The sequence below is a fragment of the Pteropus vampyrus genome, unplaced genomic scaffold (genome assembly GCF_000151845.1).
Source record: "Pteropus vampyrus isolate Shadow unplaced genomic scaffold, Pvam_2.0 Scaffold171, whole genome shotgun sequence".
Lineage (NCBI taxonomy): Eukaryota > Metazoa > Chordata > Mammalia > Chiroptera > Pteropodidae > Pteropus > Pteropus vampyrus.
The window spans coordinates 165,097-182,119 of NW_011888952.1; the positions used below are offsets into that span (position 1 = coordinate 165,097).

The 17,023-nt window shown below is 33.0% G+C and overlaps 1 protein-coding gene and 1 non-coding gene across 6 annotated transcripts in view; one reads left to right on the plus strand and one right to left on the minus strand.

Annotated features, from left to right (window-relative positions):
- TMCC1 (transmembrane and coiled-coil domain family 1) overlaps positions 1–17,023 on the plus strand; it is a 185,777-nt gene that overhangs the window by 66,346 nt on the left and 102,408 nt on the right. The window lies entirely within an intron of this gene.
- On the minus strand, positions 2,587–2,689 carry LOC111746017. The gene has a single exon (XR_002782877.1). It is a non-coding gene; the product is annotated as a U6 spliceosomal RNA (small nuclear RNA).

Sequence of the window (17,023 nt, forward strand, 5' to 3'; positions counted from 1 at the left end):
AAAATATTCGTATTTCTAGCCAAAGGTCAAGTCAAATATTTATTAAGAACTGACAAGTATATTTTATCATAGTAATATCTTACTGGGATGAGCCCTGACCCAGATTTCAAAATTGTAATAATGAGGAAATGAAGAATTAAGAAACGTTACATTACAAAATGAATCTCTTGCAACACAAGTGATTTTCAGCCAGTAGATCACTGGCTGTTGCCAAGTGATTAGCAAAGACTCATAGGGGTAATCCTAACCAAGCTTCTCATTTTCTAGGTGCAAGATATTAAAACCTGCCTGAAGTTATACAACTAATTATGAGTGCTATTACAGATCCCTGGGTTACCTCTGATTTTGTGTTCAGCATTCTTACCTCTTTATCCTGTTGACCATGTCATAGAATCAAAGAACACTAGTTCTGTTGAGCAGGGGACAAGAAAAGGGAAAAAGAAAGTTTTTCCTCTTCAGATATTGGTAATGAGATCAGCTTGTTTGGAAGAGGTTAGAACTCTAACAGCATTGACAAAGGCTGATTTCATCACTATCTCGTTTGGTTTCTTTTTTTCTTTTTGGGGGGGGCGGTTCTTATGTTATTACTTTTAAATAACTTGTCATCTTTTTCAGATGAGTAGCAGTGGAAATAAATAATGATTCTCTAGAGTTATTTTAATACTGTTCATTAAAATATGAGCAGTAACATTTTGGATTCTCAGATATCTAAACAAAATAATAAGAAAAAAGTAATTAATTATTTACAGTATCTAAGATAAAGCCTTTTCGATTTCGTGAGATAGCCAGTTAAATAAACAGTCTCCATGGAGCTATTTCTGCGTTGTGAGGTTGACGGATATGGTGGGAAAAGAGAGCTCAAATTAAGTCTCACATTAACCACAACATAATGTTGCAGAATTATAGTTAAGAATTTTAAGATTCATTTAATAATTGACAATTTTTTTCAGGTAGTTGGTAGTAATCTTTGTAGGAATGTTTCGTGGAAATGAATTTGTTTTAATATCATTATATGGGATCATACTCAGCTTATTGAGCATATCATGTATGCAAGACCTTCTCTCTCTCTCTCTCTCTCTCTCTCTCTCTCTCTCTCTCTCTCTCTCTCTCTCTCTCTCTCTCTCTCTCTCTCTCTCTCTCTCTCATTTAAGTTGCATGTGAGCTTTTTGAGGTAGATCCGATCTCCATTTTTACCAGCGAGGTAATAAGAGCTTAGGGAAATTTTTAAATTTGCCTAAAACCAGAGAGCTAATATGACTGAGTCTAAGTTCTTTGCTTATTCTACCACAGCACAAATGACTCAATATTGTAAATTTTTATCATGTACTTAGTGTGAAAAGTGTAATATAAAGACAGAGAGTATAGAAGATCTTAGAAGGATCTAGACTGCCAAAAAGTTGCTAACCTGCAAATTAGTTGAAAAATACATCTAAGTAAACTATTTTTCCTAAAACACTTAAGGAAAAAACTGAAACAAATATCTTAACAAAGCAAGATTTGAAGCCTGATAACTAACTGTTATAGTAGAGAAGAATAAAATAGAAATTTAGGTAAAAGAAATAAAAATTTTTCATTGCTTTCCATATCTTGTCTAAAGACCACAAGAGAAGTCACCACAATTTTCCTAACCTCCAAACAATGCATTAAAGTAAGAAAAGAAAGGTATTTGGTTGATTTTTCTTTGCTTCCAGGTAATCTCACTAGCAGGTAATCTAGTAGTTAGTAGCAATGATAATTTTTAATTCTGTTTTTGGTTATTTTTCCCTTGCCAAGTTGTTGTAGCCATCTGGAGGGTTAAAAGAAGAGTATTGAAGTTTCACTTTTCTTTTTGAGCCTTTTATTAATACAACATCTTAGGCTGGGAGGGACTTCTATTGTCATTTTATTCAGCTCTATAACATTCTCCCCCAGTGGTTATCTGACCTAAGAAGCCCATTCTATTTGTGGATGCCTCTCTTAGACAAACCCAACTTATTAAACTGAAATCTGGTTCCCTATATTTCTCCAATTAAGGCCAGTCAGAATATGTAATGCCTCTGCAGGCTTGAATTGCTTTCACATTGTGTGTCTTTGAATAGTTCTTTCCCTGGGTTATTCTTTTTTTATTTTTAATTCAACAAATATTTATCGATCAAGCATTCTAAGTGTTAGAATGCAGTAGTGAATCCTCAATACAGACACTATTATGTGAAGTATTATTATCTCAAAAACAGTAAGTGAGGAAACAGAATCTTGAGGTTGAAATCATTTGTCAGATTCACTTAGAAGTTACTGGATGTCAGGACCAAGTTTTTCTAGCTCCAGAACTCATGCTTTTGACCACTATTCTTTGCTGGTGTGAGTCTTCTTGCCAAAAATAATCTTGTAGCTATCAGTAAGTCCTGGAGTAGATAACTCAGAGAGAAAGCTGACTTAAAGAATGGCTTAAATATCTTATAGCTAGGAGATTCTGGGGTTCCTTGAGATGCTTGAATGAATTTGGAGCCTGTGTTCCCCTGAGAAACTTTAAATCAAGTAGATTCTTGATAGTCACAGACTTAAAATTGTGATTTTAACAATTCTCTAAGGATCCCAGAAGTCCATGAAAAAAATGAATATTATTTTTCAAATTTGAATATTTTCCTTATTCAGGGGCCACAATAGTCTTCTCCATATTGATCTAATTTTAGTATATATGCTGCTGAAACAATCACTAAGGTATTCTTTCACATCATAATTTTGAATACTCAGTCATACTGGTCCATATTTTTATTTTTCGCAAAACATTGCTTTAATGTCTGGTGATCTCTGAAACCCAAAGAAATTTTGTCTTAAAAAAATAATTCCCAGCTCAGAATAATAGAAATTTTAGTCTACTGAGGTAAAAGAATACAGTATTTCTCAGGAAATCAGATGTGGTGATGTAGGATGGTCTGGGTCTATAGAGGCCTAAGAAGAAGAAATTCTTGTTAGCAATTTCTTTCTTTTTAGGATAGTAAGATAGCAAATGTTCCTTTTCCATCATATTTGTGATTTCCTGATCTTCTTAGACTTCGCATTGATTTTTTTTTTTTTTTTTAAGTAGTATTCTGAAGTGCTAGTACTTCAGTTGAAGTTGTTAGTTTTGATCCTACAATACACACTTGTAATCTGGAAAGCATTATATATGACACATTTGAATATTGCTTTCCTGGTTTGGGGTAGATTGTTTTAGTTTGAGAGAAGTTTCCAGATTTGATTTCTGAGCTAGAGTCTTAATTAGATGTTGACCATTTTATTTGAACTTAAACCTCCTTTTTAGTTAGTATCAGTACCAGAGAATTAATTCATTTACTAATTTACTTGGGAAAGATGTTAGGAAGCTTTCGTACCATGATTTCTAGAGATCTTCTGCTGATAACTTTGGTACTACTGAGAGAGTAATCTTTGATGAAATTGCTAATTCTTCTGCATTGTACTAATGATTCTTACTGTTCACAGTGTATTTTAAACACAGATTTCTGGGTTAATCCTAATACACTTCCAAAGTCTTATTTTTAGTTACCGACCAGGTTATGGAACTAATTCTTAACAAAGGTTGGCCTAAATTCTGAAATTTGCAGAGATTCCTATGGTTAGTAAATAACTTCAGGATTTTTGCTTTGGTCAGTAGCTTGTTTTGGTTTTAAATAAAAAAGTTGAAAATGTGCCTTGAAAACCTAATGTAATCTAAATGTGCTTTCCTTTTTAAAGACTCTAGATATGGCAGCTTTCCAAAGACTCATTTTTCATTTTGTTGCCTTATTTTTAGAATATTACTTGTGATAATATGAACATTTTCTTTAAAAACAAAGTATTTCCTATATCTGGTCAATAAAGCATTTTGTTAGTATGATCTAAACAGTAGTATACTTGAAAAGCTAATTTCAAGGATAACCATGTCGTGTAAATATTAATTGAAATGGACTTGATATCTTCTTGGGATCACTTCCAATGTTAATATTTTGAGGAATTGGCCAAGGCCTTTAAATGTAGATAAATTCAGTCAAAATAGTCTTAAGTTTTAGATTCAGGTTGGAGGGATGATGAAAGATGTCCTCATAGGTCTTTATTTCCCTCTGGGGGTGTGTATGTGTTCGTGCACAGTTGTTGGACGCATTTTGTATGTGTAATAGAGAGCCAAATAATCCATTTTTCTGCTACTAGCTCTGCACTTTATTGCCAAGAGAATTATTATTTTATTATTATTTTTTTAATTTTTATTTTTTTATTTTATTAAGTTTATTGGTTAATACAATTATATAATTTTCAGGTGTACATTGTAATTTGACATCTGTATATTCTATTGTGTGATTACCACCCAAAGTCCAGTTTCCTTCAACTACCATATATTTGATCCCCTTTACTCACTTCACCTTCCCCGTCCCCCCTATATTTGACTCCCTTTACCTTGTCTATCTCTCCCCTCCTCCCCCACCCCCTACCCTCTGGTAACCACTATATTTTGTTATTTTGAAAGACTATTTGGGTGCCATTAAGTTCTGATGATAAATAATTGATACCTGATTGATGATATACTTATTATGAGTATTTAATATCTATTGTTGATTCATAATTATATAGGTAGTTCCCCATGACCTATTTCTTTTTCAAATAAAGGGCATTAACTATTGAGTGTAGTGGACTCCAAATTATTTTCTCACCTATACCTTTTAGCCTGTCTCCAACATTTTTATATTTAATTGTAAATCATACACATATAATTGTTCCTATATATTATATACATCATATAACAAAAAATAAAAGGATCAAGTACAAAATATAGATGGAAATTATAATGTTTTCTTCCCACAACCCATTGGATTATCTTGGTTGTATCCTATATTTAGACCAAGATTAAAAATTAGAATAATTCCCCTCTAAAGAACTTTTGGAAAATATGAAAATCATTTTTACTTGCCGTAGGAATGCGAAACTAAAACAATAAAGGAACATATTTTACAATAGAACTGTCTAGCTTTGAGGTAGTCTGCCTTGGGATGATCAGGCTAAGGCTGGAGAACTACATATCATGCATGTGGTAGGAAATGTCCGTGACTCCAGTTGAAAGTTGGATTAAACAACTTCTGATATTCTTTCTAAGATTCTGTGACTTTTAATAGGAATTCACAGGTTGAACACTTAGATTTAAAACACTGCACGAAAGTTGGGCTGTGGGTGAGGATTTGGGTCAAGAATATGCTGGGAAATTGTTCAACTTCTTTATCCAAATCTTCTGCTCAGAACTTCTCTGCTGTCTTCTTTAGAAATTTGATGGTTTTGGATTCTCAAGCCATCTCCAAATAGGAAAAAGTTGTAAGGCCTTTTTTTTAAGCCCAAAGCCTGATTATATGGGAGAGTAAATATATAAGTTGTAAGGAGTTCCAGCAATGACTTTTATCACTTAACTCTGTTTCATTATACCAAAAGAAGAGAAAAAGAAACATTAAAGGAGGTGTAGAATGCATATACAATATTTTAAAGTGTATGGTATCACAGATGACTAAGTAAACATTTTCAATTTGTTAATTCCCTCTAACATAAAAAATTACTATTTTAGAAAGAATAATCTATTCTGCAGTAGAAATTGAACAGCTTCACTTTTATAGCTCAAAATTGTATTACCTTAAAAACAAAAAAACTTACTTCCCCACTCCCTTTCTTTTTCTTTTTTCTTTTCTATGAGAGAATGGTGGTTTTGTGAAATCCAGCTAGCAAAGTCAGCAATAAACTTAGGGCTTCTTTGCATTCTTATCTTGATTTGAGCATTGTAAATGTGACTGCAGTGCTACAGAGTGACTGCTTAAGTTTCTGTCTTGGTGGTGGTTTTCTTTCCCGGTTTATGTAATACCCTATACTCTTTTATTGTTATCACAGAGACAGAAGTCTTTCACCAATGAATCTAAGAGTCTCAAATACGAGAATCACCAAAACTTGAGATTGTTTTTTAAGGCTAATCCTGCATTTATTGAGAAGATTTCTACCTCAGCAGCACTTTCCTTTTAAAAATAAAATATCCAAGATAAATGGCCATAAAAGTGAAAGAAATTCCTAATTCTGATCTGTTTACTTCTGAGTATTTCTTTATAAGAAGCCTAATAATGGAGTAGTGCATCAGAGGAACTGAAGATTGGTGTAACCTCTTCCATGTGGTGGTTCTGTGGAAAATGTTTTTTAGAACTTAAGTGAAATGGAAACTTACTAGAGCACATACAATTTTAGGGAGCATACTCTTGATTTATTAATAGAAGTTTCATATGTTAAATAGCTATGTACATGCACATTTAAATAACCACCTTATCATAATGTAGGGCTAGAATATCGTAAACACTGTTTTCTGGCTTAAGTTCACCAGAGGCTTTCCAACATTAAACTTGTTTTTGACGATTGTAGGTCTTTCAGGGCACAACTATACATTATTCTATGCAAAAGAACAACAGTGAGTAGGTTTTCTCTTCTTTGGAACTGTTGTCTGCTACAAGGATGCAGAACAGCTAAAGAAAACAATTACCCAATTTGTTATTCTAAGTGTGATTGTTTTCATCTATTTTTCAGATTCCTTAGGTGTCATACATTGTCTTTATGTAATTTATGATGAGTTATACCAAAGAATCAAGTTTAAGCAGATAAATACTTGCAAGATTAATATATTCTTCCTAAGAATGTTTGCCCAGAGGGCCTTAGGGTATAGGTTGAACTTGCTTATGTTTCTCTGCAGAAGATGGAATGCAGGCTATTTTCTATTGTCAGACATTTAGTTTTGTGAGGATGGTAATAAAAGTATTATGATCCAAATGTAGCTCACGAGAATTTAGGCTGCAGTATAAATTACCGGACTTGGATCTACATACTAGTTTGTAATTTGTAGCCTTTGTTTTTTGTTCGTAGTTCTATGTCATCTTTTGTGGATTGGCACAGAAATCAAGACTAGCTTGACTGTTATATCTTGTTTTCATCCTTGTGAGGATTTGTAGCTCTAGTGTTTTACTAAATAAAGTCAATTTGAATAAATAAATTTTCTGATTTAGATGAGTCACACTTTGTCACATCTAGACTAACTTTACTGAGTAGTTTTATTTTTACTCTTTTAGTGGGATTTGTATAAAAACAAGGTTAAAAAAGAACAAGCTGCCATTGAAACTGGCACAAATTTTTTTTGCAAAAGGCATTGATATTTGTATAAGGAAAGAATATTCCTGTGTCTCTCTCCTTAAATGCATAGAACACTTCACTTTTAGTTACCAAATGTGTGGGTTCCACCCTCCACACCAGTCAGTTTTCTAGAATACCAGTTGTGTGTCCTACAGTTTAATAGAGTTCTGATGTTATCTGAAGATAGTGTCAGATTCCACAGATTAAGAGCTTAGTCCCACAAGAGTGCCTCTCCTCCCCCTACAGCTTCCTATCACAAGTCCAGGATTTCACGTATGTTTCTGACCAACTGGCTATAGATTGGAGGTTCCCCAAACCCATTCCTTAGGTTTGATTAATTTGCTAGAGTGGCTCACAGAACTCAAGAAAATATTTTACAGGTTTATTACAAAAGGATATAACTCAGGAACAGCCATATGGAAGAGATGCACAGGGTAAGCTTCCATGCTCTCTCCCAGGACCTCCGTGTGTTCACCGACCCGAAAATTCTCCAAACCCCATAGTTTAGGGATTTTTGTGGAAGCTTCATTACATAGGAACGATTGATTGACTCATTGGCCTATGGTGATTTGAACACAATCTTCAGTACCTCTGTCCTTTCCCAGGAGTCGGGGGAGGACTGAAAGTTCCAACCCTCTGATCACTTGGTTGGTTCCCCTGGCAACCAGCCCCTATTCTTAGGTTACCTAGGGGCTTTCTAAAAGTCATTTTAATATTATAAATTCCAGTTAGTTGTAAGGGGCTTGTTATGCATAATAAGACACCCATTTCACTTTTATGCTCCAAAGCTATTTCAGGAACTAAAGACGAAAGACCAAATATTATAACAAAAGATGTTCCAGTTCGTCTTAGCCCTGAGGAAGTTCCAAGAGTCTTAGGAACTGTGATACAGAAACCGAGACAGAAGACCAAAATATATACATGTTATAAATTACAATATCACATGCTCATTGTGGAAAATATCAAAAGCCATTCTTTTTTGTGTAATTTAAGTGTTTGAATGTATATTTTTTTATAGATAACTGTCTCTCTCCTTAAAGATTTGTATCCTTGTGATTTTTTTTTCTTCCTGTTTGTATCTTTTATTCACTGTCTGTGGCTTCACAATTCTGTATTGTCTTAGTACCATTTTTGAAATCACAGCTGGAAGCTTTGAAAAGCATTCTGACAAAAGAAGATTGATTTGTGACTTTAGGCCAACAATAAGCTACAGGAACAAAGAAATGAAGACATGAGTATTCAGATACGTGTCTGTGTCCTTAGTACTTCAGAGAATTGTTGAAACCAAGAATTTAAAAGCCATCTTTTTGCAACATAATTAGAAGTGTAAAACATCCTACTTTCTTATGAATCTACTATTTTAAAATTTTTGTGAAATTTTCATAGACTCATTTACTATCTCCCATCTTTCAGATTTTCAGGGCTCTCATAAACAAGTATTTTTTCAGCATCTCTAACCCAAGGAAATTTTTTTAAGTTTTTTATGTTTATTACATAGTATAAAATTTTTTTTTTAAAATGCCATTACAGGGTTTTAGTAACTTGAACTTTCTATTCAATTTTCCACTTCCTTCAAGCAACCATATTTAAACTTTTAACTATTTTCTAAATAACATGCATATAGTATTTTTTTGTTTTGTTTTAGATATCTATTGATTTCTTACAGTAAAGATAATGACTTAGATCTCTTATCTCTCCTGCCCACATCTTACTAAAATTTCAGATAAATTTCAATATATTGTTTACATTATGCCAGTATAAATTATAGTATATTATGATTACATTTCTCTTTTTGTACATTTTTCTGTGTCTCGAGTTAATTGCTTCAGTTTTTACTGTTCTTTATATCTATAATTTGGTTATCTCCAAATTCTGAAAGAACTATAAATCTTCTCTCAATATTTTCAAAAACATGTACTCTTCTCAGTTTCATCTTTTTCTTAGTGATGTATCTCCTGGAGCCCTCACTTCTCTGGTCTGAATTGATTGCTCTACAAGACTGTTGTACACCATTTTTCCTGGAACTCTTTCATCTGTTAATAAAAAACATTTCATGTAATCTTCTTTAATTGGTTTATTTCTTTTTCATGAAGCACATTCTCTAGGAGCCTTATGAAAAAGGATACATGGAAGATAATTTTTCAGAAATGATGCCCATTTCAAAATTTATTTATTTTACTCTAATACTTTATTTACTTTAATACTTCATTGACTGGAATTTTAGGTTGGAAATAGTTTTCCCATAGAATTTTGTAAAGCATTTTGTCTTTATCTTCTAGCTGCTAATATTCCTGTTTGTTGAAAAGTCTGGCACCATACTGAAGATTCTTGATCTTTTGGGTAACACCTCTTTTTCTCTTAGAATTTTAACGAGTGTTCTGGTTATCTGTGTTATCCTGAAGTTTTAGAATTATATGCCTTGGTGTGAGTCTTGTTGGCATTCATTGGGCTGGGTACTTGAAAGTCCTTTCAATCTGGAAAACTCTGAAGACTAGATCTGGAAACATTAGTTTTAGAAAAGTACTATATATTTTCCATCAAAAACCAAAAATTTGTTTACCCTATACCTCCCACTAACCTGTCAAGTCCTTATCTGATTGGAGAAGAGCTGACTTTGTTTTAAATTTTTTATTATGTAGTATTTTATTCATATAAAAATAAACTTACGTAAGTTAAGGCACAATAACAAACAAACAACCTGTGAACCTACCACACAACTTAAAAATGGGAACATTACCATTTCCATGGAACTCTATATGTGATTCTCCCACTGTATAAAATTTTGTATTTCGTTCACTTTACTTTTAAAAAATAATTGCATATGTATGTGACACTAAACTATTGTTTAGTTTTACTTGTTTGGGAGCTTTATAAAATGGAATTTTATAGCTTATGTAATCTTCTATGACTTGCCTTTTTGATGCAGAATGTGTTTAAGATCCATTTTATTCTATGTAGCTGTAGTTCATTTGTATTATTTAATTTTCTCCTCCACTTATATTTCTTTTTAAAATTTTCTTTTTATTTTTCAATTACAGTTGCCATACAGTTCTCCCACTTATATTTCTGTACTCTTGGCAGTCACAGTCAGATTTGCTGACACAACATTTAGTTTAGTTTTATTATTATTATTATTATTATTATTTTCTGTCTCTTATTCTAATTTCTGGGAAATTTTCTTAAAACTTATTTTCCAATCATTCTAGTATATATTTTATTTCTATCATTTTTAATTTCTAAGTGCTTTTTTTTTCCTCTTCTGTGAATACTTATTTTATAGATTTTCGTTTTCTTTTGTCTCTCAGGATATTTCCTTTTGCTTCCTATATTGTCTCTGTCTCTTTGGAGTTTCTTTTTTTGTTAGAGGCCTTTCTCAAATGTCTGGTCATCCGTGGCTGTCTTTTCATATTTGAGAGAGATGTTAAAATGCCGTGGGAAGCTCTGCTTTGTGAGGGCTTGTAGCTCGATTGTTTTTACTAGAGAGTAATTGGGCAGAGACCCTATTTATCGAGGCCCCTCCAGTTGTCAGTATGTGTAGGTCTTTTCTTCAGTCAGTTTTTTTCCAGAGGAACTATTCAAACTCTTGCCTTGGAGGTGGGTGGATGATGTTGGTGGTTATAAGCCTGGCTGCAAGAGTAGGAGGAAGAGAACTGAAATTCTCATTAATCAGTTTAAACCTTCTGTTCTCAAGATTGGGACCTCACCCCAGCATTCAACTGTGTCTGGAGTCTCACACTCTAGAATCCTTCTGGTCCCTTGCTTCAGTCTCACCATAAAGTAAACCTCTGGACTGATTGCCTTACTGTGTGTTAGAGTGTGATCTGCTGATCTAACTGCTCATTATAAATGCTTTTTAGCCAGTCCTTCTGTTTTCAGGCCCAACTGTATGCCTCTTTTTTTAGAGTAGTCCCTGATACTTTCAAGACCTGACCTTTTCTACAGTTTTGCCTTACTTCCTGTTAATTTCTCCACACCACCCACTACCCTGCCAAGTACTTATCTTACTGGAGAAAAACTGAAAGCTAAGTTATTTATTACTGGGCCATCCACCTTTCACCTTCCAAAGCTTTATTGACATCTGTCTACTGCTATCTCCTCTCTAGTTTTCTCTGCCTTTATGAGTATATACCTTTTATTATTCAATTTTAGTAGAAAGCCAAGATAAATAAGTTCAATCCTTCATGTTTAATCCATTCATTCCCTTCTAAGGATTCTTTTATTACAATAGAAATATGGAGGTCTTTGATACAGACTTACCCTCTAAAGGCTTCTACGTTCCCAAAGTAGAAATCACAGAAATTCTTATTTCTGATTGTAATTCAGGTTAGCCTTTTTTTTTTTCAGCACATACAGAGCCTGCTGAAATATAGGGAGCCACTGTTATGAAGTAGAAAAGACAAAGACTAGAATCCATTTGTTCCTTCCTATAGCCACCAATAAAATAGCATTTCTATAGCAAAATCACTTTTGTAGTTATCTTCTGTCTTATATTCTCTTTACTGAATAGCTAAACATGAACTGCATTCTCTTTTCATTGGCCTAGATTGTCATGGACAGAATAATCTTTTTAAAATTTGATTTTAGATATTAAAGCTTGGTCTTCCAAATCTCGATTTGGATGAAGGAAACCTGTATTAAGTTTAACTAAACTTTTTTATTAGGTTTAGTACTTAAACATAACATTGAACTATATCAAATTGCCAATATTTGAACAGTTTTAAGCGTACGGAAATGGTAGTTTTATGTGATTTAACAACAGTTAAACGACCTTAACAGTGTTGGTAACAGACCTTTCTGCTCAATATAAGAGTTCGTATAGCATTCTTGGAAACATTCCAATAAGAGGAAAGGAAACGATAAAAATGATATTGTGTTAAGTAAGCAGAGTTGAGGTCCCTATTTGGTATAACCACTAGGTCCTAGAGCTGCTTCAGGGTTCCTATTATGTTCTAGAAGCTACACAGTGCTGAAGCTGAAGGCTATACATTCCATAGAGTGCCAATTAAGTGCACAACGCCTGTGAATTTAGACACATACCCACTTTGAGCACCTGGCTGCCAGGATGCAGCAAATACCAATTTAGCTTGAGTAGTATTAATTTTGTTTACTGTGTATACTATTTTCATGTGTATTTCCTTAGATTAGTTAATAATTGAGCTTTAAAAAGATAATATGACTGTCCCTAAGGTTCAAAACATTGTAGAAATAAAATACATAATACCAAAAAGGATGGGTGGAGGGTAATGGAGTTAAGTTATTATTTAAGGTCTTGGTTTGTTTGGAATAAGTTAACAATGTATATTATAATTTGCAAGGTAACCACCAAAAGAATAACAAAAAATATATAACAAACTAAGATAAAATGGAATATTAAAAATAGTAAAGAAACAAGGAAAGAAGAATAAGGGAATAAAGAAAACATGGGACAAAGGAAACACATCTTCCAACACACAAGATGGAAGTAAAAGATAGGAAAAAATAATACCATGAAAACACTAACGGAAAGAAAGAAAAATGATAAAGCTATGTTAATATCACACACATTAGATGTTAAGGAAAGAAGTATTACCATAGATAAAAAATGACATTTCATAATGCTAAAACGTTTCTCTGAATAGGAAGACGTGACAATTCTAAACAACCTTCTCGTTGCTCGATTTGCTAACCATTCTTATGTGTGATCTTTGAGTTTTTTCTTTTGACCAGTATTATCATTTGATGTAATTTTTCACTGCTAGAGATGTTTCTGTAGTCCATGAGGGAAGAGTAATGCCTTTATCTCTGTGACTGGTAATGTTCACGTTCAACATACTCTGGGCATTATAAACAATTGCATGGGGTACCTACCACTTGAGAGAACAAAACCTCAGGCTTAAAATTATTTAATTTAGTGTTGTAGTTATTTTTAATGTAATTATCCTTTTTAAAATGCCAAGTATGAGAAATAGAATTTAGATGAGAACTCAAGAAATATATTTTAAAGGATTTTTTTTAACATTGTGTGATTATGAGTAATGAGGTATTATAAAGAACAAATCAGAAAGGAGCCACTGTTTGTTCATGTATAAGGATTCTTGGCAATAAGCCATTTTTTGGTACTAGGTTTTGAAAGCTGTGCAATGATATGTCATTGTCAGAACTCTTTATTTCTATCTGGAGAGAATGCTCTATTATTTAGAGAATATTTCATTTTTCTGGAAGAAGACATCTTTTGGCTGGTTGATCTCCATGCCTAAATACAAGAAAAGGAAGAAGTGGTTTAAGGAAATAAAAGTGCCAAATCAAGGGGCATACTTAGAAATAGAAATGATTAGTTTAACTTTTTTCAAATCATGGTAAAATACACATAACGTCAAATTTACCATTTAACCATGTTTCATTGTATAAGTTTATGTTAAGTATATTCACAGTGTTGTGAATATCTCCAGACTTTTTCATCTTGCAAATCTGAAACTCTGTACCCATTAAAAATCTTTCCCTCTCTTCTCTTCCCCAGCCACTGGTAACCACCATTCTTTTTTCTGTTTCCATGAATTAGACTACACTAGCTACCTCATGAAAGTAGAATCATGCAGTATTTGTCTTTTTCTGACTGGCTTTTCACACTTAGCATAATGTCCTCAAGGTTCATCCATTTTGTACCAAGGATTTCCTTCCCTTTTAAGACTGAATAATATTCCTTTGTATGTATATAACACATGTTGTTTATCCATTCATCTGTTGATGGATTTCTGGTTTGCTTCCACCTCTCGGTTATTGTGAATAGTGCTGCTGTGAACATGGGTGTGCAAATATCTCTGTGAGAACCTGTTTTCAATTCTTTTGGAAGTAAATCCAGAAATGGGATTCCTGGATCATATGGTACTTATAGTTTTAATTTTTTTGAAGAACCACTATACCGTTTTCCACCGCAGTTGCACTATTTTACAGCCCCATCCAACAGTATGCAAGGGTTCCAATTTCTCTACATCCTTGCCAGTACGTATTTTCTGTTTTTTTTTTTCAATAGTACCCATCCTAATGGGTATGAGATGATATCCCATTGTGGTTTTGATTTGCATATCTTTGATGTTAGTGATGTTGATCATCTTTTCATGTGCTAGTTGGCCATTTGTATATCATCTTTGGAGAAATGTCTAATCAAGTCCTTTGCCCATTTTTAAAATCAGGTCGATTTTTGTTGTTGAATTATAGTAGTTCCTTTTATATTTGGACATTAACCCCTTATTAGATGTATGACTTGCAAATATTTTCTTCCATTCTAAAGGTTGCCTTTTTGCTCTGTTGATTGCGTTCTTTACCACACTGTTTTGATTACTGTAGGTATGTCATAATATGTTTTGAAATCAGGAAGCATGAGGACTCCAACTTTGTTCTTTTTCAAAATTGTTTTGGCTATTTGAAGTCCATTGAGATTATATATGAATTTTAGGATGAATTTTTCTATTTCTGTGAAAAATGCTCTTGGGATTTTGATAGGGAGTTTGTCAAATCTGTAGATTGTTTTGAGTAGTATGACATCTTAACAATATTAAGTCTTCTAGTCCATGAACACATGATATCTTTCTTTTTACTGTGTGTTCTTTAATTTCTTTCAGCGATGTTTTGTAGTTTTCAGCATACGAGTTATTTCTCCTTGGTTAGGTTTATTCCTAAATATTTTATTGTTTTTGATGCTCTTTTAATGGAATTGTTTTCTTAATTTCCTTTTTGGGTTGTTCATTGTTTTTAACCCATTCAGGTGTTTTGATGAGTTAAATCAATTTATATTTTTAAAAAAGAGCTTTCTTTTTTAGAACAATTTCAGGTTTATAGCAAATCCGAGAGGAATGTACAGAGAGTCCCCATAATACCACCTGCCCCAACATATGTATAGTCTCACCCATTATTATCATCCCCCACCAGAGTGATACATTTGTCACAATTTGATGAACCTATGTTGACACATTATAATCATCCAAAGCCTTTTGTTTACGTTAGTGTTGTGCATTCTTTGAATTTGGACAAATGTATAATGACATGTATCCACCATTATAGTATCATTCAGAGTATTTTCACTGCCTTAAAAATCCTTGGTGCTCTGTTATTCATACCCTCCCTCCTACCCTCCACCCCTGGCAACCACTGATCAAAATTTTTACTGTCTTCATAGTATTGCCTTTTCCAGAATGTCATTTAGATAGAATCCTAGAATATTCAGCCTTTTCAGACTGGCTTCTTTACTTAGTAATATACATTTAAGGTTCCTACACATGTCTTCATGGCTTGATAGCTCATTTCTTTTTAACGCTGAATAATAACTTATTTTTTAGATTTACCCATTGTTAGAGATTATGTAATCTTATATATTGAACTAAAGAAATAAGGTAATAGGATAGTTACATATCAATCCTATCAGACAAGAGCATGTTTTCTTTTAAGGTTTTTAGAGCATTCCACAAATATTTAAATGTCTACTCTGTGTAAGGTACTGTGCAATTGGGATACAGAAAATATAAGATGTACTCCTTCAAGGTGCTCATTTTTAATTTGATGAAAAACAGCCTTGATGCATGAAAAACTAAGAAACACTACAAGACCTAAGTAGCAAATACAGAAGTACAAGAACTATCACTGTGAGTTAAGCAGAAACAAATAACAGTGAACTGACATGAACAGGGCCAGCTTCTAAAGTAAATGAGTTTGGGCTGGACCTTGAGTGGGTAGTAGGATTATATCTTGTATCCTGGAGAAAAAAAAAAAAAAATCACACATCTAAAAGTAGGCATGTATAGGTAGTATTGTTTGTAGTAGCAGAAATGTAGAAATAATATAAATAATCAACAAGAAAATGGCTAACTGTTCTATCTATACTGAAAATTACTGTGCAGCAGTTAAATAGTGGAGACCCATATCTACTGACAAAATTTTCTAAGTAAATTGTTGAAGTTGTTAAAAAAAAAAGTTATCTTCGTTTGGACTGCTATAATAAAATGCCACAAATTGGTAGTTTATAATACACAGAATTTATTTTTCACAGTTCTGGAAGCTGAAGTTCGAGATCAAGGTGCCAGTATAGTTGGGTGAGGGCCCTTTTGGGGCTGTAGACTTCTTATTATATGTTAGAAAGAGCTAGGGAGCTTTGTGGGTTCTCTTTTACCAAGAGCACTAATCCCATCACACTGAGATTTAAAATTTCAACATATGAAATTTGGAGGGACACAAACATTCAAACCATAACAAAGGAAGTTTCGAATAATATGTGTATTAGTTGGATTAAAAACAAACCAAGTTAGCTTACTGATAATACTGCATACTTTTATAAGTAAATTGTATATAAATCCATAGTAAAGGAAGGACAAACTGATAACAGTGGTTACAATAATAATTAAGCATTCATAAATCGCTTATGTAGTTAAAAGTAAAGAAAAATCTCAGGTGAAAATTTACTAAAACACTAGTAGTGGTTTCTTCTATATGGTGTTGTTATTAACAAATTTTCTTATTCTTTATATTTTACTCTATTTTCTGAGTTTTTATAGGAATCATTTTATTGGAAAATGTTAAATTATATGAGTCATTTATAAATGGAGATAAATAATTGACAAATATTTCAAATTCTTACAAAATGGAATAGAAGAACAATTAGAATTTAATTAAGTGGAAAGATCAGGGAATTTGTGGGAGATGGTTGAGAGGGAAGGAAATCCAGAATGTCTTAGAAACTTTTTAAAGTTTTATAGAGCCATCAAGCACTGTCTTATGTGTTTAAGCCATTCATTCAAAAACTAAGGGCCTAGTAGGTGCCAGAATATCATTATGAGCATATTAGGTCCCTGCCCCTAAGTAACTTATGTTTTGATGAGGGGGATGCAGACAAGGAAAATAAAATATA